Source organism: Amblyomma americanum, chromosome 10 (assembly GCF_052857255.1).
Source record: "Amblyomma americanum isolate KBUSLIRL-KWMA chromosome 10, ASM5285725v1, whole genome shotgun sequence".
Taxonomy (NCBI): Eukaryota; Metazoa; Arthropoda; class Arachnida; order Ixodida; family Ixodidae; genus Amblyomma; species Amblyomma americanum.
This window is the reverse complement of record NC_135506.1, coordinates 81,575,427-81,599,003: the sequence shown is the minus strand read 5'-3', so window position 1 is coordinate 81,599,003 and position 23,577 is coordinate 81,575,427. Positions and strand designations below refer to the sequence as shown.

General features: G+C 47.8%; 1 long non-coding RNA gene across 1 annotated transcript; it reads right to left on the bottom strand.

Annotated features, from left to right (window-relative positions):
- Window positions 1-1,151: 1,151 nt before the first annotated feature.
- LOC144107712 (uncharacterized) lies at window positions 1,152-6,920 on the bottom strand. Its single transcript, XR_013309361.1, has 3 exons — window positions 6,115-6,920; window positions 1,913-2,068; window positions 1,152-1,300 (listed from the first exon to the last, which is right to left on the bottom strand). It is a non-coding gene; the product is annotated as an uncharacterized LOC144107712 (long non-coding RNA).
- Window positions 6,921-23,577: the final 16,657 nt, after the last annotated feature.

Genomic DNA, 23,577 nt, shown 5'->3' with positions numbered 1-23,577 from the left:
TAATGCGTCCCTAATCTTCTAAGATTACTCCAATAGAGCGCGATGGAATCTGCCAATAATTATTTAACTTATTGGTTGAAATGCGTAGCAATCTCAAAATCCCTGGGAGTCAAATCCATGTTCAGCACCAGGCTGAACATGGCGGGCTGTTGCGACATAAAACCCGCTTTGCAGCAAGTACAGTAGGCGGAAATTACCGGGCCACAGAGGTCGGAATACCACAGAATGAATCACACTGAGAACAAGGATAAGACGACCTCTATCAGTAGGGTACAGCATTCTAATAACAGACTACTTTTTGAAAACTTTTAAAAATAAAGAATCAGAAAAAAACGGAATGCAAGTGGTGTCACCACCGGCTGATTTTGTATTTAAGCTGCGAGCGTCGACATTGATTTTCTGGCACCATTCACTTCGAAGCTTTGGCAACTATTCCTTTTTGGTAAGGACGTCCACTAATAATCGACTGGCGGCAAGGAGAAATGGTTTTCTCGCCGATAAATGCGTTTTTGTTGGCGGAAGACACAAGTCAACTCGACCATAAATAGCCAGAGAAATAATTTTTCACAGAGGATAATCATTGGAGTTTTCAGTGCAGTAATGTCAGCTCTCGAAAAATTAACCTGTTAGCTGAGTGCTCTTCCATAAGACTTTCTCAAACGTACGGCCCCTTTCTCCTCGTGCAGTGAATAATAGCGCTGAATCATGTCAAGTTCTACTTTAATTTATTCACTAACCCCTAAGCCACATAAGCTACGGAAGTCAAGGAGAGTTAACGAAATACAGTGACTTCCTGTTGCGCCTCAAGATTAGAATTTTTTAATATTCTTTACTATTAGTGGTTAACCTGACAGTGAAAATGAAAGGCTTACATCTATATAATTTACAACGCAGCTATAACTTCACAGTTTCAATTAACCTCTTCATTTCTATTAACCCTTATTGCGGTACTTGTATGCGACCATGAAAAAAATTCATATAGAATCTTTCTCACTGTCAGCAGCTGAAGAACCTCTCTCCCCGACTACAGTCGCCTCACGCAGGCCGCTTTCTGGGGTTAATCTTTCTAAGCAGCTCGAAAGCTGCACTTTAGTACATAAACTGTCAGCTCGCAATTGGCTGGTAAGCAAGAAAGCACAGGCGCTCACCAGTTGCACGTCGCTATCTTGGTCTTCCGTAATCTAACGCCGTGGTGACGAATGGACAAGGCCACAGCGAAGTCTGTCCACCGTGGAAAACGTTTTCTTCGTCGGCCTGGCGGCGCTCAAAGTACATACTTCGCGTGTCACGTGTCTTCGTTCTGCGCAGAGTTAGATGCAGTTCTTGTAACGGTGGTGTAGTCGTTTCATGCGATTCCTCAATGGTTGTGATGTACTGGCGCGGTATGCAGCTGGAGGGCTGTCGAATGGGGCAGTTCCGACTGAGTGCGGTTTTACATGCAGCGATGATTTTGCTGGCGGGTGTATCGAGTGTAAACGTCCCTGGTGTTAACACTGTTGTCTCTCACGGTGCTGGTTGCGTATGGGGCTGTGGCAAAGGCATATTTTTGTGACTGTCGCTCATGAAACGCTGCTCTTTGTGATCATAGCTATAGGTTATTTTTGTGACTGGTTCGCGCATTTGATGGCGCTGGCAGAATTATCTGTTGCGCCTTGTGCTTATGGTTAAGTGCTGCTTGTTGTAGTCATTTTGTAAAGTGGCTGTGTCAAAGAAGATTTTTTGGTGCAGTGCGCCTTGATGCTGCTTTCCTTGTGCGTGCGGGGAGTGTGAGGTGTCCGCATTACTACACGGCGCCAGCATGAGGAAGATCAGCAGCGCCGCCACACGAATTGTTCGAAAGACACACATTATGGCCGTCAGCGTAAAGAACAGAAGGAATGCCACCATAAGCACCGAGGGAAAGTCTGCTTACGCGGGGTGCAATGTCGTGGTGACGCTGGGCTTATCTTCTTCCTCGACGTCTGAAGTAATGTTCGCAGTGGACAGGCGCCCATCAGTACCGGCGCACGATGACCACGGCAGACTTCAACGCCAGCGGGCCGCTCGGGAGTGCTTTGTACGCGCTAGCCTGTAAAAAAAATCAGTTTCGCACACATTCACGGCGTTCTATATGACCGCGTGAGCAGGAGTTCTTCGCCCTAATACTAATAGCAGTAAGTGAGACGAAAATTTCATCAGTTAAACAACCTACTAGGACTAAATTCTCTTTGATGCACCTAGTCAATCAATCACGGTAGCCAACCATAGGACATCTAACGGGTCAAACAAACAGCATTCATACTATGTAGACGTTCGTTGACATGTCGAAACAAACTGTGCCAGTAAATCTGCAAAAGGCAATACATCGTGTGTTTGGTCGGTGATTTCCTCCTCACCTCCTAGGATATGGCCCAGTCCGGTGCTCGTAATAAGAGAAATCTCGAACTCATTCGTTAATAAATTAACCAATTTATCTTTTATTTGACTTAAAGAACTTTGTTCCTGTCAAAAAAGTGCCATTAGAGTGAAGGCAAAGTTCGTTAACTTCTGTAAGGATTTAAATCCTGGCTCACTTGCCAGGGATATACTGAATAGCAGAGGAAACAGCCTAAATGCTTTCTTTACTGCTAAGACGCATAAGCTAGAAACCCCTTTTCGTAGAATTGTTAGCGAGGAAGGATCGTGGCAGAGAAACGTTGCCAGTTTCTGCAAAAGCAACTAAAATTGGTCGTCTTGAATGACCCTTTCCTCACGAAAAAATCTGCTGATGTTACGCATTCTCTGGCCAGCACAGATGATACTGGGTTTGGGTTCTCTGTAGATGTGCAAGACCTGTTTTATTCGTTCCCTCAAGATCAGCTTGTGTTGGCTGTGAAAGAATGCATTGAAGAAAACGGCGACATATCTTTTCAGAACTCATCAGGCATGTCTGTAGAGAATTTCGTCTCTTTATTGCATTTTTACTTGAGATCTACTTTTATCGTCTTTGACAACCTGCCTTTTTTGCAGCGCAATGGAATTTGTATTGGGTCATGCGTGGCTTCAATTTTGTGTGATATATTTTTAGCAAAAGTAGATCAGCAGTTAGATAAGTGGGAGGGGGATGGTTTTAAAGGTTTTTAAATACGTTGACGATTTTTTAGTGCTTTTAAATAAGCAGACGACCTTCGCCTACCCCTCTACAGTTGGCTAAGTTAGACTAGGGCTAAAATTCACCCATGAACTACCTTACGCAGCTGTTTTACAGTTTTTAGATCTGAAACTAACGTTATCTGAAAGACACGTCTGCTGGGCCTATTACCCTCGTGCAAAAAAGGGATTTGCTGCCTTATGATTCGGCACACTCGAAGACTGTTAAAAGAGCCATTGCTTCGCACTGTTTGGAATCCTGTCTCAAAAAATCGTGCCCGCATCAGATGCAATCAAGTTTTCATAATCAGATTAGCCGAATTTTGGCGGCGGGTTTCCCCCTTCGGTCTTGATTGCTGTTGCTGAAACCCTGCTTCAGAAATTGAAGACTGGTACAAGAAGACTGAATGATGACCGTCGGAAGGCTGATAAGCCTGTGGTTTTGCCATACCTGCACAAGACTTCGCACAATATCAAGAAAGTGGCCAACAGGCATCGGGTGTCTGTTGTATTTTCGGCACCCAACAAGCTGGGAAAGTTGTGCCCACACATTTGTGGCTCCAAGAAAAGAGGATGCCAGATTCGACATGACACACCGTTTGTCAAGTGCTCAACAGGCGTGATCTATGCCATTCCCATGACGTGTGGAAAGATTTATGTAGGCGAAACCGGCCGTTGCATCAATGAACGATTGGGGGAACATGCCCGAAATTTAAGTCAATTAAAAGATAAGTATGCACATTTGGTTGCGCACATAATTAAGTTCAGAGGATGCGTGGCTCGTTTTGGCTGAGACTAGGATTCTAGGCAAGAGTGCCGACAAGACTGCGCGTGTTAGCCTGGAAGCCTACTATAACAAGAAATATGCAGACACTTGCATCAGCACTCCCTCGTTACCGCTTTTTGTAGCTGAAATAGACTTTTTGGAAGCAGCTAACATTTGAGTGTTTGCTGGTATCCTTATTGATTGTCCGCTCTCCCCCTTTTTCACCTCTGTTGCTCGCCTTATTTAAGGCGTGCCTTCGCTCAATAAAATTCAGTTGTCAGTCAGCGCTCGTGTCGTGTCTTGTCCTTCTTGTGTGATTGCATGTTTTTACACTGCTCCGTTCCCTTGGTTAAAAAATATGTGGATATCTCCAAGTTTGTGGCTTCGGCAAAGAATATCGCACAGCAAGTGGAGCGGTTGGAAGTCAGCCTCTCTCGGCTTATGTGCACTATGGCACCCAACGAAACAGATTTTTGTGCACATTTGGCTGTGACCTCGTTGGCGTTTTCAACGACGGACAGCGAAGCCATGTTTCGCTCTGCTTGTTTCCACCTGGTCTAGGCAGGTCAGCGTTCATACGCGTGAGTGCTTAATTGTTAGAGTCGGGAGTCCCCGTGTAGAACCTGAGACTCCAGGTTGGATATAAGAACCTCCACTGCCAAGCAAATAATATTCGTAGGACAAAAGAACTTGATAAGCGCAGCCCGACCCAGTTGGCGTCAATCTGCCTGATTCGGCCCACGTCTCACGCGTCCATCATGAATACGATGTTTTGGAATTTTGCATTATGTATATATATCCTGCTCCAGCGATGTTGCAATTTTCGCTTAAGAAACAACTGATTATGTTATTAACCTTACAACGACGCACAAGCTGTGCGCCGTGTTCCTCGAGGGCAATATGTTCATGTACTAGTCGCAAAATGAATAAAATTTTCCGCAGATTTAATCATGGCTGACGTATATTCTCTTGCGTCTATTCCTGGGCTTTTTTTTCGCGCACACGGTGATCTCATTTGCACCGCGCAGGTCAGTGACCGGTTATTTGAGCCGGCACTGCCAGTGAAACAGGTTTCATTGCGAAATGCGAGCTGAAGAAATCCAACAATTGCTGTATCATCAATGCTATTTCACAGGGACGCAGCGGAATTCATATGGGGCGGAGTACATGTGTCGCAATTTCCCGAGACTCACTTCCTGAACATCTTCACACCAACCCCATACAGCACGCGTTAAAATAATCTCGTAAGCCTAGATAACAAGACGCAGTGCTGCTAACAGCGCCCCATGCATTTGTACCCAAAAAACCAGTAGATAGCATGCGGCATAGAGCGGTCGGGATGGCCGCAACCATGCACAGCAGCAACGCCATAAGCGAGATTTATGTAACGTAAAATGTAACGGTAAAAGGTACTGGCCACACATATTGAAAGGTCTGATGAGGCGTACGGGAATACTAGACGATTCGCGGGGCTTGGAGAGTTCATGGTTAATTTTTCATCGACTGTTGCCGAGTAGACAGTACCGCCACTTGCGTCATCAGATGAAGTTCCCAAAGCAGTTGGAAACAATTTGGAGCCCGAAATGTTTATTTTATTCACTTGCAGCGCTGCCATTTGCTATGCCGTGAAATAGGCCTGCTTATGATCGGATGTTCATCGATTTTTATAACTATTTTTCTTGTGGTAGCCTGACACAAAGTGGCGTTCTGTAATTTACCTCACGCTGCTGTCGATGCCTGCAAGTTCAGAGTGGAGGGGGTCATCAAATGTATTTAATGCGCCGGCAGCAACAGTGCAGCATGGATTAAAATTTGTGTCCCTACTGATTTGACTGCGGGAGTTTGTCGAAGCGTCATGCAGCCAGTTTTCAACGTATTATGGCTCGCCTCATAGAACCAGATTCATTGAAAGGTTTGAAAGCTGTATTTTCTTTCTTCACATAAATTCTTAAATGCACTGTATAGCACTCGCAGTGGCTCATTGGTTATGGTGCTCGGCTGATGACGCAAAAGACTCAGGTTCGATTGCGTCCGCGGCGGTTGCATTTCGATAGAGGTTGCAAAATGCTGCAGGCCTATGTACTGTCCGATCTCAGTGCACGGTAAGGAACCTCAGGCGGTAGAAATTATCTGAAGCCCTCCCTAACGGCGTTCCCCATAGCCCAAGCAGCTTTGGAACGTTAAACCTCACAAAATAAACAAAAAAGAATTAATTGCGAGGTTGCTGCGTGTAAACTCACCATCTTGCATGAGATTCTCTTGTCCGGTAGATTTAGACGCTCTGGGAAGCCTTCGCGGAGCCGCGATGACAATCCAACGCTGCCACGCTGTGTGCAACGCTACCTTCGGAGCGGTGCCCTGCGCTGTGTAGGTGGTGTCCCCACTTGTGACCGGTGCTTCTGTCTCTATCGCTAGTCGTGCTGCTTGTCATGTCTTCGCAACGTATTTACTCCTCGCTCTGTTCAGCTAAGTCTTGGGCTCTCGACAGCTCTAGATATTATGGGCATATGTGCGTTGCGGTTTTGCCAACCCGTGTGAGGGCATGAACTCCTACGTGTCGCTGTTTCTGGCGTGACCGCTGAAGCATGTTTGCAATGTACTCGTGAGTAATGCTTTCCACCACGTATTTTAGTGTTTACAGCAACACATTTCATCAAATGGGAAAGCTACCGTAATGTTTGTGCTGTGTATTGTGAGTGCCTGTTTGCTGTGACCGCTGTTGCATTTGATAGTCATGGCTGCCGACGTGGCAACAGCGGATTATTCCTGCTCGTTGAGATCGTGAACTGTTCGTTTACGGTGTGTCACTGCCCCGTCTCTGTGTTTCTTGGCTCGTGCGGTGCTTGTGGTTTCGCATTTGCTGATACCTGCCCATGCCATATTACCTAAAGTGTTATATTTTGGTTTATTTTCCTTGTGTTGTGTGTATTTTTGTCGTTTTAGTGTTCTGTCTTTTTTATGAGTGACTTAGGCTTGTTGCAGTGTTTGTCGTGAAATGTGCTGTGTACAGGAGGCCCTCCGCATGAGGAGCAGCTGAAGCGTCGCAGCAAGGAATGCCTAAAGAGGCACTCATTGCCGCAACCAAGAGGAACTGTAAGAGTGCCGCTGCCGACACCAAGGTAAAGTCCCTGGAGGATGGGCTATTATTCAGGGCATTTGTGGGCGGTGACTGCGTCCCAGGTGTCCGCCGAGAGCTGCGTAAGCATGGCACGACACACGTCACCACAGATTGTTTGCAGTAGTCTCGTGGAATTTTCAATGACTTCGAACACATGCACGGTGCAGCGCTTTTATGGTCAGCTTAATGGTGTCGCACCTTGTAGTGTAAAACACGCGGCATCAGGATATTGTTATCTTAGATATTTTTTTACTTATGGATACTGCGATCTTGTACACAAGGTCATAGCAGGTGGGAAACATTGTGTTCACATACAAAAATACAGGCACTTACAAACGAAATAGAATTTCACACAGAAAGACAGCAAGGAAATACCGCGGCAAGGTCGTAAACAAACGTCATTTCAAGTGCCCTTCAATCAAATGCAGTGATGTCTGCCCGACAACATCATCCATGAGGTTATTCCAATTAGTGATGGTCCTTGGAAAAAAGGGGTATTTAAACAATTAACTCGCGACTTTAATGGTGTTATGGAAAGATAATGGCAATATACAGATTGGTACCACGAGGAATAAGTAAGGATATCGGAGTTGTCAGCCTTGAAATTATTCCTAATTCAAAGGAAAACTTTAAGCGACATATGTGATTTCTGTTAGAAATAGTGGGTAAGCCACTTTTTTTTTTAGGATGTCGCTAACTAATTCTCACAAGTAAGTGTTATATATAAACCTTACTGCTTTCTTTTAGATTCTTTCAAGTTTATTTATGTTTACCTCTGTAAAATGTCTGAGAGAATTACTGCATATTCTAAGGTTGGTCTAATAATAGTGTTGTAGGCAGGGAGGCATGTACCAGGGATTGCTAACTTAAGCGAGCATCGCAAGAAAAAAACCTTTCTGAGAGCGTTTGCTCAAATGTAGTCTACATGCTTGATCCAAGAGAGGTTTATCAGAAATCCATAGGCCTAGACACTTATATTCTGTAACTTCATGAAGAAAAGAATATTAGCATTGTAGTGATATATAAGAGGGTTTTTTTAGTGTTATCTTCATAAATACCGTTTTTTCAAAATTTATTCACATTTGCCTCTTCTCCCACCAAGAAACTATTTTTGCAAAATCATTGTTCAGCCTAATTTGATCTTCAGTCGAACTTATTTTCTCATACAGCACGAACTCGTCCGCATATAACTTAACACAGACTGAGAGATCTTTAACAATATCACTAATAAATATTAAAAACATAGGGGGACGAGGACGGATCCATGGGGAACGCCAGAATCGATGGGAATGTAATTTAAACAGGCTTTATGCAGTTCGACAAACTGACATTGATCAGGTAGGTACGATCGTATCCATGTTAATATCTGATTATTATTCATAACAATACTGAGTTTATGAAGTAGTTTCTTGTGCGAAACCTTATCGAAAGCTTTTCGAAAGTCCATGAAGATAACATATGTTTGGATTCTTTCGTTGGTTGCTGTCGCAAAATCATGGACCAACTGAGTGCATGTTGAATGCCCTCGTGTGAACCCATGTTGAACAACTGCCAGTACATTATGCTCGTCGAGGAAATTAGATGCTTATGAATGATGTGTTGTAATAATTTGCACGTTGTCGAAGTTAAAGAAATAAGGCAATAATTTTGAATACACGTCATCTGTCCATTTTTGTGCAAAGGCTTCATTCTAGCAGTTTTCCAAAAACACGGTAAAACACCTTTCAAAGATCGAGTGAATACCACGCACAAATACTTGGAACACCACTCTGCATACTGTTTAAGAAAGGCATTCGGAATATTATCTGGTTGAGATGATTTCTTAACATTAAGTTTTAACAATAGATTTAAAACACCCTGTTCAGAAATTACAACATCAGGCATGGAAGAAAGGGACATGCTAAGCGTGGGACATGCCCGTCATGTTTTGTGAAAACTTTCTTAAAGCTGGTATTAAATGCTGAGGAAACCTGGACATTGTCACTTACATGTTGCCCATTTATAATAAACATATCGTTAGAACGAGAAACTGGTGCAATTGACCACCAAAACATGTCAGGAGAAATTTTTATAAAAGCCAGAAGTTGCGTATTGTAGTATTTTTCTTTATCATTGATAATACGCTATTTTATATTCTCTGAAACTTCATAGATTTTTGCCTCTAAATTGGTTGATCTAGACTTTATTCTTTTCTTTAGTCGTTTTAGCTCGTGTTGAAATTGCAATGTTTCTCGCGTAATCCAGGGATTGTGATTGTCTGACTTCTTGCATATCACTGATACAAAGCGCTAAATTCAGACACAAACAATGTTTTTGAAAACAAGCTACAGGTGATCCACACTACAAGTGCTGTGCATAAAACTATAATAATGAAGATCTAAACATCAATAATCGATTCATTGTCAGCACGGGCAAAATTTGGAAAGTGTCGAATATCACCCATTCAGTCCAATAATATGTCTTCTAATACCAATATTGCTGCTTGATGATGCGAAATTCCAGCCACTACATTACATGAAAGCTGGGGCAGCGGAAATAAAGGATAGCAGGCAGATTGGAGAAATGAAATGAAAGAGGTGAGGGGACAGCAAGAGAGGATAGGGAGAGAGGTAATATACACAAACTATTAACACAATAAGAAATGGGTCAAGGTTGTGCACGTGATTAGCTCATGATGCAGCAAAAAACACACGCGCAAGGCACTATGTTGACTACAACTGAGATGAGACACCCAAAACACATTTTGAACGATGATAGACGGTGATAGAGGAGGTTCGGAGTGAGAGAAAAAAGAGGTGCCGTATTCGGAATAAATTCGACCACCTGCGGATCTTTAACGTGCACTGGCAGCGCTGTGCGTTTCGCCTCCATCGAACGCTTCCACCGCGGCCGCCACACCCGCGTTTATGCCATAGAGCTACTCCGGCTCAGCAGCCGAGTGCCTAACTAAGCCACCGTGGTGGAAATAAGACAATCTACTAAACTCTACATGCCGCGGTGACTCAATAGTTAGGGCGCTGAGCTGCTGATCCAGAGTACCCGGGTCTGAACCCGACCACGGCAGCCGCGTTTCGATGAAGGCGAAACGCAAAAGCCGCCCGTGTGCTGTGCGATGCTTTAAACATCCCGAGGTGGTCGAAATTATTCCGGAACCCTCCACATCGGCACCTTTTTCTTCATTTCTTTCGCTCCCTCTTTTACCCCTCCTTTACACCACGGTCCCGGTCTCCACCGAGAAAAGCGAGACAGTTACTGCGTCATTTCCTTTCCTCAAAATCAATTTTCAGCTGCCTTTGACTACGGCCAACCCGCAAAAAACAAATAACTTTTTTCCCAGTCTAGCCTTACTCGCAGTATAAAAACTCCGTTGGATTTAGGAAATTAAAGGCGCACAGCTGGCTCACTTTGTCCGTGAATACATCAAAAACGCGGATTGACTACTGCTGAACCCGCAGACAGCGAAAGCTGCGGTAGCGGCTCGGCCTCTGTAACGTTTAGTGCGTTCTGCACACTGGATAGGCAGCACATTCACCCTGCCACCCTGGAAGGTGGCAGTTAAATCAATTGTTGATTGAGAGAAGTTTGTCACCCAATGAACGCTGGGCCCTATAGCTACATCGCCGTGCTTCGATAATGGGCAAAACGCAAAAAGCCGCCCGTAAGCTGTGCGATGTCACTTAATGTTAAAGATTCCCAGCTAGTCCCTCCACCATCTCTTTCTTTCTTTTTACACTCCCTCCTTTAAGCCTTCTCTTACAGCCCGGTTCGGGTGTCCACCGAGATACAAGCGAGTTACAGACTCAGGGAGCCAGTTAAGCCCCTTCCTCTCCTCAAAATCATCGCAGTCTAGAACTTCGTCAAAGCCAACGCCAATGAACACAATAAAAGCCGTCGGCTTATCGAAACAGAAGCGAGCGCTTGGTTTCTGTGACGGCTTGCTGAGGGACGTCATAGCTGTCACGTGGTTTCTCCTCGGTTCAAGGTCAAATTCGTGCACACGGCGAAGAAGCTACGGAGGGTAGTAGTTATAGTGAACTAGAATATATTATATATTCTAGTTCACTATAGTAGTAGTAAAGCGGTCGCTTTAAAATGGCTTGTGCTTTAGCATTGCTAGGCACGAAATATTGAGAGAAAGCACGGTTTTTTTGCAGACGGACACTACCGTTACGCACCGCGATGTGTCCACAGATCCAGGGAAAGATTTATGCGCTTTCCCGTTCCTCAAAACCAACCTCCCTTGCGCTTTAGAAAAACAAAGCCGCATTACTGCCTGAATTTTTAGGTGGACGCTACTGCCTGCCCGCCGCGGTGGCTCAGTGGTTAAGGCGCTCGATGACTGAGCGGAGTACCCCGGCTCGAACCCGACCGCAGCGGCAGCGTTTCGATGAACGCAAAACGCATAGGTGCCCGTGTGCTGAGCGATATCAGTGCACGCTAAAGCTCCCCAGGTGGTCGAAATTATTCCAGAGCCATCCGCTATGGCACCTCTTTTCTTGCTTCTTCTTTCACTCACTCCTTTATCCCTTCCCTTACCGCGCGGTTCAGATGTCCGCCGAGATGACAGACATCTACTGCTCCATTTCCTTTCGCAAAAACCCCCAAATTTCCAATCCCATCTTCCTCCCCTTCCTCACGGCGGTTAAGGTGTCAACCGAGATTTGAGATAGTTGCTCCGTCTTTCCTTTCCCCAAAACAATTTTAGTGCGAAGCACTTCCTCGAGCTAATTGGAGCTAAGTCCTCGAGCTACTTCATGGGCCTCCTCGTTCCCAGCGAGGTTAGCGTGCGCAAGTGTGCTCCGAGGGCTTCACAGGGCGCGACCGCTATAATGTAAGAGAGATCACACAACGCTATAGAAGAGTGCGAGTTGAATACATTCCAGCTGATACATCCTTAAACAAGAGCCAGGCCGCCAGTTGGCGTCGTTTGCAAACCAACTCATTTCCACGCCCCTTGTTCAGCCTCTACTGCTCGGGTCAGTTCCCTAGCCAGTGTAAGCTATGTAAAGCCACAGCTCATATCAATCCCATTCTCAGGGAATTCCATCAGGCTCCCTTTGAGGGAAGCGTAAAATCTTTAGACCAAAGGGCGACCATACTCGATCCTAAGCGCCGATCCGGATATTGTAGCGGGAGCTACACTGCGGTACACGCGAGGCCAGTTGTGCGCATGCGCTGTTACCATGGCAACCGGGGAGGAGGACTGGGTGCGCCGCGCGCTTCGTCGCCGCTCTTTCTTCCGGAGTCCCTACTTTATCCCTTCCCTTATGGCGCTGTTCAGGTGTCCACCGATATGCGAGACAGATACTGCGCCATTTGCTTTCCCCAAAAACAAGTTTAGCCTCACGGCCGCGATCCGCGGTGTCGGTCTCTACGGCAGGCGTCCCATGGATCACACCTACCCTTCAGACGAACGCATTAAAGTGCACCGGCGTTTTATGAAAAGTTGTTTTGGGGGAAAGGAAATTGCGCAGTATCTGTCTCACTGTATCGGCGGACACCAACCGCGCTGTACGGGAAGAGATAAAGGAGGGACTGAGAGAAGAAAGGAAGAAATAGGTGCCGTAGTGGAGGGCTCCAGAATAATTTCGACCACCTGGGGATCTTTAACATGCGCTGACATCGCACAGCGCACGGGCGCCTTAGCGTTTCGCCTCCGCCGAAACGCAGCCGCCGTGGTCGGGTTCGAATCTGGGTACTCAAGCCTGGACCAGAAGGACTGACCTTGTGTATATGAAAGAAAGCAACCAGTCTAAAAAATACTGTGTAGGCAGCATTGAGACAACTGCGTGCTACTTTACCGATCATCGGGCAATGTTTTTCTCTGTCAAAACAACTGAATAAATGAACAATGTGTCTCACCGAATACTTCTTCAATGCTTAACATTTAAGTCACAACAACAAACCCGACAACATGCGTAACCAGTGGAGCACTACAGCTCTCGCTACGTGTATCCTCGCAATGCTGAGCTAAGCCACTGCCAATTTTTCAACTGAAGACCATCCGACTGGCCGAACCCACCGCTAAGGTCCAGGAACTCCTGGCTGGCGTCTATGTGGGAAGTCTGAAACCTTCCCTACATAGTTCTATTCTTTATAGAGCATATTTTTAGGTAGCGCCCGGCAAAACACCGATTCAGCATTATCTCTCAAATCCCCTTCTAATTAACCTTGTATCAAAAGCACAAATGATCTCAACAGCACCTGAGCATCGCTCCAAACCATGTCAGGAGAGTAGTGTGCAAACCAGTTCTCACATAATGGCGAACGCCCCAAAAAATGGTTTTTGAAGAAAAGAAACCGCGCAGTAACTGCTCACTTGGTGAACAACTCAACTGCGCAGTGATGGAAACTATGTATAAAGCAGATAGTGGACAAGGATTTCGGCCCCGACGGTCAATTACGATGGAGGCGAAATTCTAGAGGCCCGTGTACTGTGGGCTGTCAGTGCTCGTTAAGGAACCCCAAGTGGTCGAAATTTTCGTAGCCCTTCACTACGGAGTCCCTCATAGCCTTAAGTCACTTCGGGACGTTAATACCTAAAAACCATAAACCGAAACAAGCAGAGGAAAAAAATAGCTGCGGTTTAACTACTGCTGAACCTGGTAAGAGAGCGAAAGCTGCTCGGTACCAGGCTAGTATACGTGGCTTGGCGTCTAACGTTGAGCGCGTTCCGCACACTGCATAGGCAGCGCGCGCAGCCTGTCACCTGGCAGGTTACAGTAAATTGATGGTTGATAGCGAGAGGATGGTCACCCAATGAAAGCTCCGGCCTCCTGCTGCAGTTCCGCGTGTCTGCCACAACTCTGTCAGTGCTAATGCATGCAGCCCACACCTCTCACCATCGCCACATAGTACATCAAAGCGCGATTGAGGCGTCCACTCATCCAGAGAGCCGATTATGATCCCTTCCTTTTCTCAAAATCATCGGAGTCTAGAACTTTTTCAACGCCAATGGACACAAACGCCGACGACGTACAGAGTAAGGGGAGCGCTCGGTTTCGGCGGCGGCGGCTGAGTGACGTGTCATCCGCAGGTGACACAGGCCGGACTGCATCGTGCATTACAGAATCTGTACACACTGCACTCACGCCGACGGCCAATCGCAGACGCTCGATGCAGGCGCCTACAGCGACGCAGTGCCGCATACACACGCGCTGCTGCGCGGCGCGTCGACATGATATGGGTCATTCGAGCCCAATGCCATGGTTGAGGCGGAACAGCGTCGTGCAGAAAGTTAAACTGGCCACGCGCCACTTTGGCGACACGCACAGGCCAGAGCCTCGGCAGTCTGGCAAGAGCGTTCGCTCAGCAGCACATCCGCTGCCGCGTTCTTGGCTCGCAGCCTCAAAAGCACGCAAGAACGAAGCGCCGATAGGAAACGCGAGGCTCGCCGGGAACTCGAAGTTCGCTTTTGCGAAGCGATTCAAGGACGTGAGAATCGCGCCCAAAGTCAAACTCTGAAAGGGCGTCAAGCAACTGGGTTTAGCACTGTCGACATTCAGCTAACGCTCTCATTTGCCACATTCACCGACGCCTCAAAAATACCGCTTATCAGGAAAATGAAAGGCGTAGTAACACTTCTTGGTGCACGCCTCAACCCTGTCATGTGGAAAGGGAGGAGGGTGCCAGTGAGGAGAGAGGTTTGGTTTGTTTTATTGGTGTTTAACGTCCAAAAGCGACTCAGCCTGTGAGGTATGTCGTAGTGAAGGGCTCAGGAAATTTCGACCACCCGCGTTCCTTGACTTGCACTGACATCGCACAGTACACAGGTCTCTAGAATTTCCCCTCCATCGAAATTCGACCGAGCGGCCGGGATCGAACCTGCATCTTTCGGCGCAGCAGCCGAGCGCCATAACCACTCAGCCACCGCGGCGGTGCCGTAGTGGATAACCCCAAATAATATCGCCCACATGGGGATCTTTAACGTCCACAGACATCGGCAAATAAGCTCGTCGCAGCCACTCAAGGCGAGGCAAGGCGCAGGTGAGCCTCGCGCCCGAGGCCACGTTCCCAACCAGGCGCTCGTCTAAGACTGACGAAGTTACACGGCTACAGCCAGGCGGTGGAGGGAAGGAACCATGCCGTGATGGCCCACGAGTACGTCACGAGCGAATCCACGGCGCTTACAGTTGAATACGAATCCTTCTTGCTACACGCAGTGCATGTTCTTGGCGAAGCTCTCACCCATAAATGCACTACGCGCCAAGGAACCAGACCACTATTATCGGATCCAATAGACGTTTACGAACCAATTACGGTAGACAGAAAATATTCAGTGAAAGGGACAAAAAATGAACTCTACTAAGGTGCGACTCACATTCGCAGTAAGTCCCACGGTGGTCGTTCGGGTCACGATGCCGGTGCTGGTGCTTGGTTCGAATAGGGCTAAGTCTAGTGGCACAACTTCGGGTCGTCCCGGCTCGCTTCTGGAAGGTCAGCTCAGCGCCGCCAACACGTCACCGCTGACTCCCAAAGCCGCGTCCTCGGATTCGAACACCTCGAACAGTTGGCTCGACCCGAGTGGCTCCTGGGGCAGCGACCACGGCCAAAGGCAACCTTGCACAGTCGGCACGCCTCGGCTGCTCAGCCCCAAAATTCGAACGGCGTCTGGCTCGGCAGCACGCGCTCGCTACCTGGCTCCAGAGCACGCGCTCGATACGTGACTCGAGAGCACGCGCTATTTACATGGCTCTGCAGCACGCGCTCGCTATCTGGCTCGACAGCACGCGCTCGCTATCTGGCTCGACAGCACGCGCTCGATACCTGGCTCGGCAGTGCCCTTCCTTTTTCTTGTCCCCTCTGTTCCAAGGGGCTACAGTGGTTCATCCTACGGCACACACGGGCACCCGTGTGGCTCAACGTTGAAGGACCATCGATGGTCTAAATTAATCCGAGGGCCGCCGCTACTATGTCCCTCACTGCTCATGTGACGCTCGGAGACGTTAAAACCGTTACGCCGCGTTCCTACACGTAGGATCTATTTTAGAGATATTAGGCTAATTAGGGCGGACTCTCAAACACGCACAGCCAATTAGCCAGCCGTTACAAACTTCGAACGTGCGATAAATCGACAATTTTGGCATGATTGCCCACCGGAATGCGTGGAAAGAAAGCACAGAAAAAGAAATGGTAGACAAGACAGGAGACAAGACAGACGCAGATCGAATATCCGAAGGACCACACGAAATCACACTCAGCTATGCACAGAAAATAAAAACCTGCGCCAGATACAGCAACGTGCTTGCAGCAGTTTATGCTCACCTCAGAATTCAGCGAGAGACGCTGCCCTCAGTGTTGGGTGCAGCCAGGCAGGCGATGACGTGGTGCGTGTCGCTTGGGCTGCTTAGGTTGCATCGGTGCCAGCGGAAGCGCAGGCATCGAAGCAGGAAAGGGCCGCTACACGGTAGAGGCCGTGTCACCCGCGACCACCTGCAGAGGAACTGGGAGGCCCTGTCTGGTCCGAGCAGCCAGGATTCGCAGCCCCGTACATCTCCGGAGCACCTACGTTCCACGAGAGCCATGGCTGCTTGCATCCTACACGTAGACCCGCTGTCGTTCGTCTGAGGCGTTCCAATGATGTGATATAGCCTCCTTGGCTGGCACGCGCCACGCGGCATCGACGTCACAGCTTCTTCGTCGTCTCTCCTCGCGGATTGGTCAATCTTCGATGCCTTCAAAGAGCGATAATCGTCAAAATTACGAAAACAAAAAACGCCACTGTTGTTAGTTGGTCGTCATGGTCTACAACTCTGCAGTTTAAGGTGTATAAAATTCTTTCTATTCCAGCGATGAAATCGATGTGCGTCTCCCGCCTCAGCAGCTGCCTGCTGTGTAGGAAACAGCGTCTGTAGTTAGTAGGCTGCAAGAGTTACGAACGCCGATTTAATGGAGTGCGCTTCATTTGTGGGACGCTGTCCACACTCTTTTAAAACAATATTATTCATTTTTCGTTTAAAATATTGCACGCGGCTTCAGTAAATCTGCAACACGACCAATTTTATTTCAAGAATAAAGAAGCCATGTTTAGTTTACCACTGGGCATTCGCACGTACAAACACTCTATATGGCGAGAAGACAAAAAGAGAAAGGAGAAAAAAGCTACTTAGCGGAGTCCATAATCAAAGTAGTCCCCATGAGTCCACACTGGCAGCGCTACAATACACCCAGTAGTCTGACTAAACCCAGGAAGTCAAGGAAAATCCTCTGTACTGCTGCGAGTACCTCAACCGGGCTGCATGTTCTTTCTCAGTCGTATAGTGTAATGGAGCACTTATCCCTCCTCTCAAGCTTTAAATCTCGGCAATCAAAGGCAAACCCTTTTCCTCACTTTTCAAGGCCTTTTGATGTTTATAAGAGGCAAGCACACGAATACATGAAGCAAACCACGCAGACTGGCTACCTTTGCCAAAGACGCTAGGTTCCTTTTATTTCGCGCTTTCCTTCACTTGCCACATTTCTACAAGATGCGTCCTTGGTCTGCTAGAACTTGGCACAGTGCAAATCGGGGACGCGAGGAGGCCTACTTTCCGTAACCAGGCTTTCGTCCATGAGCTTCTGTGCGTAGCCAGAACAGCGAAGTCCGAGGCTCGACAGCTGAAAGGTGTGAGATGTTGGGCGAGAAGGACACAAAATGGCTGCGAATTACAGCAACGCAGTGCTGCCTATGATCGTTCGCTAGAGTCAGAGGCGCCTTTTAAGTATGGGCCAAACTGGCGAGACCGTCAGCTCTCTCGTTCCGCGATGTGTGACGGGACCGATTGAACGTCAACGTTTATTCCAGCTTCTGAAACATGATACGGTCCCAGAGAGAGAATCGTGGCGTTTTCTGCAGGCTTTCAAAGGCGCTCAACTGCTCGCTCGGAGTCGGTGATTATCACCTCTGCTTGCTCGCCTTTAATATTGATTGCGTTTAGCACCGGGCGCGTAAATACCGTACTCCCTACCTACACTGTCTAGAAGAGAAATACATATTGGCGCAGGAGTTGATTAAATATCATTTCCTCGTGCGTGGATGGCACTAGGTCAATAAAACGTTCAGATCCCTCTTGTCCTATTCAGGCATAAAAAATACTGGCGTCAAATTGCGTGCGTCTTTGTTAACTCAGTCATGTGTGTATATCCGCAGGTAATCGTGGTATGTATGCTCTAATTCCGCACAGCGCCGCTCGGTGTGGTCGCGGTTGTCATGGAGAGTTCAAACCTCATCTGTATAATTTTGTTCACAATGTGTAAACAGCGCAGCAGGGGCCTTCTAGCCGCTGTTTCGACAAGTCGCAGAAGCAGTGACGAAAGGCTGTACTACAGGCGCTGCGAGGAAGGTAGGAGCAACGCTGTGGCTGCAGCTTCACATAGTCATTTGCAGCTCCAAGTGGCAACGCCCAGCAATAACCGCGATACCTTTCGGTGAACTACCTCGAGCTTCAGTTCTGAGTAACACGGGGGAAGAGCAAGAAGCCACAAAAAGGGTTCGGCTCCCGGGTTCCAACCCGACCGCGGCGACTGCGTTTCTTTAGATGGAGGCGAAACGCTAACGCGCCCGTGTGCTGTGCGATGTCAGTGCACGTTAAAGATCCCCAGGTGGTCGAAATTATTCCGGAGCCCTCCACTACGGCACCTATCTCTTCCTTTCTTCTTTAACTCCCTCCTTTATCCCTTCCCTTACGGCGCCGTTCGGGTGTCCAATAATATATGAGACAGATACGGCGCCATTTACTTCCCCCCAAAAAACATTCTAATATTAATACTAATTTAGTTTTGGGGAAAAGAAATGGCGCAGTATCGGTCAGATATTTCATTGAACACCAGAACCACGCCGTAAGGGAAGAGATAAAGGAGGTAGGGAAAGAAGAAAGGAAGAAAGCGGTGCCGTAGTGGAGGGCTCAGGAACAATTTAGACCTCCTGGGTATCTAAACCCTACCCCCCCCCCTCCGTATATAGCACAGCACACGGGCGCCCTTGCGTTTTTCCTCTATAAAAGAAAGACTAACTGGAACGCCATGTGTGTGTGTGTGTGTGTGTGTGTGTGTGTGTGTGTGTGTGTGTGTGTGTGTGTGTGTGTGTGTGTGTGTGTGTGTGTGTGTGTGTGTGTGTGTGTGTGTGTGTGTGTGTGTGTGTGTGTGTGTGTGTGTGTGTGTGTGTGTGTGTGTGTGTGTGTGTGTGTGTGTGTGTGTGTGTCTATGTGTGCACGTTCCTCTTTTTTGCGTTTTCCTCTCTGTCATCTTTCTAACCCCTACCCCCCATCCCCAGTGTAGGGTAGCAAACCGGAGGCTCACATCTGGTTAACCTCCCTGCGTTTCCTTTTCATGCTCTCTCTCTCTCTCTTCCTCCATAAAAACGCAGTAAAAATAAAAATTGGTTTTTGGGGAAAGGAAATGACGCAGTATCTGTCTCATATAACGTCGAACACCAGAACCGCGCAGTAAGGGAAGGGATAAAGGAGGGAGTGAAAGAAGAAAGCAAGAAAGAGGTGCCGTAGTGGAGGGCTCCGGAATAATTTTGACGCGGAGCGGCGCGGCGCGGCGACGTCTGCCGCGGGCTCCGCCGCTGATGAATTGTGTTCTAAGGTGCTTCCCAACAATTTCCAAACACATTCCGAAGCATTTCAAACGCATTCGCTTGCTGTGTGCTGCTGCCATCGACTTTTGTTCTGTCCGTTCGCTGATTTTGAGTTGTGCAACGACGTGAGACTTCGTAGAACGTTCATTTGGGCGAGTTGGTATAGATGTATCTTTAGTAAAACAGCGCGAACAACGTAGGACAAGATGAAGGAGGACACAGCGCCCGTCCTGTGTCCTCCTTCATCTTGTCCTACGTTGTTCGCGCTGTTTTACTAAAGACGGAGACTTCGGTGGTGGTCGGTCGAGTGTGCATATTCCGCCACAGAGGAACCGCTCTGTCGCATAAGGCCCGTTTCACATGCTGAAACTAGAACGAAAACAGTCGGCCTAGCCGGTGACGCCGCAGTGCGATTTTCGGCCGGTGCTTTCACATGCAACTCCGCAGCGAATTCGGTCAAAGGGACAGTCAAGGTTTCTTGATGTTTGCACAGCCCATCCATGATTAAACGCGACCGAAACGCTACACGAAATTTGTTGGTGATGTTATGACGAGTGTTTTTAGATGTGGGGCATTATTTCAATGCTTTGATTAGAATAAACTGTTTTGCTTTCACCGCGGCAACAGCTCCCACGTGACCGCACGTCGCACGCAGTCTCGGCGCTCCCCATTGTTCAGTCGCTGAGCGAACACACCGACGCTGCGACTGAATACCATCCGGACAGAACTCGATCGCAAGCCGTCTGTGACTAGACCGACGGCCCTCCCCAGTCGCAGACCGACGGAGTTCGCAGTGTCGCAGGCGAAAATCGCATGCATGTGAAACGGGCTTAAGGCCGACGACGACACCATCCATCCAGACAAATACGGATCTGTAGAATTCTATCGTTAATACTGCGAACTAGAATCGGCTGCAACTAACCACTAAAGTTCCTTTGAAAAGGTCTGGTAAATTTAGTAATTACCGAATATGGGCTGGCATGACCCAGTTGTAATGATTCGTGTAACTATATATGGCTTAGCCACGCCGCTAATAAAAAAAATACTTTTTTGAGAAGTGCAGAGACAGAGCTCACGCTGCTGCCTTTGTCCGATTCCTGGGCATAATAACCCGCCTATTTGTATGAACTTTATGTATCTTAAAGCGTTTTTGCACGCTCTGCTTGCGCGAGTATCTGAAAACCAGCTCAAGAGGGCTTCCTTCTCAAAAAATCAAAAGACTTTCATTTCATGATTTCTTTAAAGCTCTTTTTTGCTTCCCTCTAGAGAATTCACTGCCACACTGCGCAAGCAGACTTTGTGGGCAATTTTAGCAACGTCGAGAAACGAAGCAGTGGCCTCGTAATTTATAATTATAAGTTGCGCATGCGCAAAACATTAGGCCGCCGCTTCAACACGCGGTAAGCGATTCCTACACTTCCTTACGTCGTTCCCTGTGATCGCGCCTAGCCCTGTGTTTTCCGATTTGGTTTTTATTCCTTTTGTGCAGATCGTAATGTTCTAAAATGTCGTTTTTTGTGCATTTTAGTCTTAATGTGTAATTTGCATTGACGGCTATAGCTCTTGCCGACGTCTTTACTTATTTGCTCGCAAATTAATTTTTTTTCTTTCGAATATTACCTTTATTGATGAAAAGCATAGAAAATAGTTGCGAGCCACAGTTCAACACGATTTTGTTTCTTTTAGCTTTTTGTGTGAAATTTCCACACCAACAAAACGTTGGAGGATTCTTCGACGACCAGCGAATAAATGTACTGCCAAATGATGTTAGGCGCATGTTAACCTAGCTTGTTTGCCACATGTCCCGTATATAATACTATGAAAGAGTTTGAATTTGCTTGCATAATAATTAATTTATTGTTTTATGTTTTTGTTATTTCATGATATCATTTAAGCTATCCTGAACTAACACGGCCCCACAGAACGCGTGACTGTCTGAAGTCGTTTTGGCGAAGTCCATCTCGAGCTCCACATTTTTCGTCTCCAGCGGCTTTGCATGAATACTTTAACGCTTTCACGTTTTCCGCAGCCTTAATTACCTTAAAAACTGCTTATTACTCATTCTCGGAGAATTCTAAACCTCTTTCACATGTTTCGGCCCCCCTCACTCTCTCTTTTGAAGTCTCCTATCCCCCCCAACTCATCTCCCGGACGTGCCCTTTTCAAGGCAGCGCGCTACCCCCCCCCCCCCCCCCGAAGCGTTTTTTTTACTCGCTTTCTCCTAGCTGTTTCTTCCATGCGCAGAAAATAAAGAATGAATGAAAAACTTTATTGAATTCTTTTGTTCAGTTCCGGAGAGTCTCCTTGCAGCTGCGTCTTGGCGCTTGCCGCAGCCGCCGCCGCCGTCGGGGGCTCCTTAGCAAGGGTGGTCCCTCATTCCAGGGCTCCACTGGTCCTGGCCACCTCGCACGCGTGCTGCACCAATGCCCTTTGGGCGGTGAGCTCGCTGCTGGTGAGCAGGCCCTCCCATTGCTCCGCACTCGGGTTAGTCTGTTTGTGGAAGGAGTAATTGTGTTTACACTCCCATGTGACGTGGTAAAGTGTCGGGACGTCCCCGCACCAGGGGCAGCTGTCGCTGTACTGGGTGGGGAACATTTTGCTTAGGACGTGTAAGTTAAAGAAGGCGCCAGTCTGCAGCCTCCTCCAGCTGACCGCTTCTTGCTGTGTGAGGAGTTTGTGGGGCGGGGGATACTTGAACCTGCAGCCTCTGTAGTGATTTAGGATGTCTGCGTACGTCGGGTCCACCATCGAGGGGTTCTCGAGGTCCTCCGTCAGCAAGGCTCGGTGCGTGATCTCGCGAACCTGGCTGTCAGCCCTCGAGTTGCCCTCGACTCCGGTGTGTGCCGGTACCCAGAAGACCTTCTGCTTCGCTTTGAATCCCGAGGCTCTCGCGCCGAGGAGGATGCGTAGGGCCTCCCTGCAGATCCTTCCTTGCTGATATCGTCTGCAGGCCGTTTTGGAGTCCGTTATTATAATCTGTGGCTTGTTTCTGCGGTAGCCTTCGACCGCTGCAAGCGCCACAGCGATCTCCTCCCCTTCTGCCACCGTACGTCCTCTCGCGGATGCGCAGCTGATCGTGTCGCCCGTGTGGTCTACGACCGCCACCGCCACTCTCGTGATGTTGTTGCGTTTATCCCTCGGATATAGTCCTGCGTCCGTGTACACCGTGTTTTCCTGCGTGGCTAGGTGTCTTTCCACGTATTCTAAAAGCTTCAACGACGAGATCAGAAGCTTTAGGACTAGCATGCAAAATCAGATGCAGCAGATGCAAAACCAGATGCAACAAACACAACAAAAAATAGCTTTGCAGGAACAAAGCTTTCGCAACTATGTTGAAAATCAAAACACGTAAAAGACCACCAACGATGCCAGAGAGGCTATATACCGAACGATGATTTGGATCAGAAACTCAGAATGCAGACTCAAACAACAACGCAACATGCAGGGGCTCCTGCAACAGATCATATACACGCGAGACAGACCACCGGACATAATAAACCTATACAGCCCGCCTAAGCAGACAAAATGTATCTTTATAAAACTCTTTGAGGAAGCCAAGAGAATAGCGGGGCAAAACACTAATTATCGCGGAAGATTTTAACGCGAAAAGACCGCGCTAGGGCTATAAAAAGGAAGATAAGAAGGGTGGGGCATCTGCACGGCGGCAGAGAATACCGGGTGCGAGCTACTAATTGACGAAAACCAACCGACCAGTCTGGGAAACAGCGTCAGTCCAGACACGTGTCCCGACCTAACCTTTATCAGGGGCGCCCAGCAGGCAGAGTGGGAAAACCTGCTCGAGAACCTAGGCAGCGGCCACCACCTTATAAGAGTCAGCACGGTGACAGACAACGTCAAGAGGAAGATTGGCACAGCTCGGCTAACGGATTGGGACGCCGTTAGAGCGCACTGCCGGCAAATGAAGGGCGACATCACTTCGATAGAAGAGAGGAGCCAACAACTCAGACAGATCCAGGAAATGTACAGGCAAAAAGTGGACAGAACCGAACAAACTCCGGAGGTGGA